Source organism: Propithecus coquereli, unplaced genomic scaffold, assembly GCF_000956105.1.
Source record: "Propithecus coquereli isolate 6110/MARCELLA unplaced genomic scaffold, Pcoq_1.0 Scaffold335, whole genome shotgun sequence".
NCBI lineage: Eukaryota > Metazoa > Chordata > Mammalia > Primates > Indriidae > Propithecus > Propithecus coquereli.
The window spans coordinates 672,999-675,171 of record NW_012149008.1 but is presented as its reverse complement, the minus strand read 5'-3'; the positions used below and the strand labels follow the sequence as shown (position 1 = coordinate 675,171).

At 36.3% G+C, this 2,173-nt stretch overlaps 1 protein-coding gene across 1 annotated transcript in view; it reads right to left on the bottom strand.

Moving 5' to 3' along the window:
• The window catches only part of EXOC4 (exocyst complex component 4), a 1,030,122-nt gene that overhangs the window by 943,676 nt on the left and 84,273 nt on the right, over positions 1-2,173 (bottom strand). The gene's annotated exons all lie outside the window — the stretch shown is intronic.

Here is a 2,173-nt window from a genome sequence, read left to right as displayed (position 1 = left end):
AGAGAGAGAGAGGAAGAGGTGACTACAAGCTGAACTCAGAGGGGAAAAGAGCACAAGCAAGCTCCCTGAAGGATCAATGTGCTATGACTATTCCCTGCTTAGGTTATATAATACTTCTAAATATTGCCTTATAGATACAGATAAAGGTAATAACTAATACTTCAGTATAAAACCCTTAAATGTAGATATGGATAAAAACATGTTTCTACAAAATAAAGCATTTACACAAAAGCAACAGAAAATGAAAGCCATGAGACACACTGGTGATCAAAAATGTTGATCACAGGTCTACAGCGGTCTAACTCCCATCTCCTAGACAGGAGTTTGTGGGCAGTGATTACAGAAAGCTTTGTCGCTGCCACATACAAAACAGCCGGAAATGGCAGGGAAAATGCAACGGCTCACCCACAAACACATCACTTGTTTTGTGATGTGCTGTAATCAAATGTCAGTAGCAAATAAGTTTCCTTAAGTTAACCGAGAAAGAATCAAGGAATGGAAGAGTGGCAAGCCCTGGGCCAGCTCTGCCCTCTGAAGCCTGCCAGTTCATTTTCATGCTGACTTGCAACTAACTGCCCCTACTACTGAGCCCCTGGGCCCAGTGCAAGCTGCCAGCAACTCCAAATGGAAAAAGCCTCACAAAATGACCGAACTGTCCCCAAGGAGGAAAAACAACAAAAAATTCATTTACACTCATGCCCTAAAATGGATTTTAACTCGGGTCTCTAGCAGAGAAAAGAGGATGCATTAACCTTCAGTGACACCGGGATCCAGAAATGAAAAATAATTTGGTAAACCACTGGCCCATCGTGTAGCCTTATCCCTTAAGGTAATTAAATCCAGCTGAGATATTTAAGCTTAAAAACCAGCCACTGCACATCCACGCTTGATTTGTTTGTAGGAATTTGCATGAAGATTTTTAACCCCAATAACTCATGCTCCAAATACAAAATTACATAACATTGTCAACTTTCAAAGCCACCTAATTAAATTAAAAATAAAAACAGATAAAGCACTTAATGCAGTGCCTGGCATATACTGAGTGCTCACTGAAATTATTTTTAATTCAGTACCCATTTATTCTGTGAATAAAGAAATCTCAGAGGGTATTCCCAACATGTTTTAATGCAGCATTTCAGTATTATCTCCTTCACTGAAACATTATAACCATTTAAATGACAAATTTTCTGCATATGTTCCCTTGATCCAACACACAAGGACAATTATCATATACATAATTAAGAGTAGTCTAAGAACTTCAAAGACTTGAAAACCTTACCACGAAAGAGAATAAACAATAGTCTCTCGTTTCTATAAGAAAACACTGTGTTTTATTTTCTGGCCTTCACCTATTAGCAGTCTGATTATAAAGCTATAATAACAGAAGCTAGGCAAAGCCACTGTCTTTCCCTGCTCTACCCATACGAAGTGGTACTCAGACCAATTTGAAGAAAATGTTTAATCAAACGCAACATTTGATCTCTAGAATATCAGTTTAGAAATCTGACATTCATCTTATCTGGTTTCAAGTAGCTTGTACCATAAAGTTTACACACAAAGGAAAAGTTGATGAGGCAGCAGTCAACCCAGCAGACCACCAATGACAATCAATGTACTGGGAGGTCTGGTTTCCAGGTATTTACTGACACTTGGAATTTAGTAGAAATCATTAAATAATCATTTATAGTTAAAAATGCGCATAACTAATGATAAAAGACTCTTTTAATGTATGAGAAGTGGTCATTTAAAAAGTAATTTCACTGTTTTCCAAATTTAATGAAGACAATACTTTTTGAATAACACACGGATGAAACATCAACAGGAATTTAAGAGATGCCATTGGATTAAAGTAGACAGCAACGAAATAGTCTCACAGGTTAGTCGCTATAAGAAATTATCAAAATCAGGTTCACAAATATTAAAATAATGTCACAAATATATATTACACTTATAGGACAAGACATAGCAGATGAAAGATTAAATAGACAACATGCACAGTGCAGTGAATTGATAAATGTATATTCATCTACTCACAGATCAAACACCATGCATTTACGCCCCAAATGATCTCTAAGAGGACCTCCTAGAATTATTAGGTATCCCATATCATTTCTTAAAGTTAGAATACTACATAGTGATTAGAGTCAAATAAATATATTTGGAATTTTTCTTA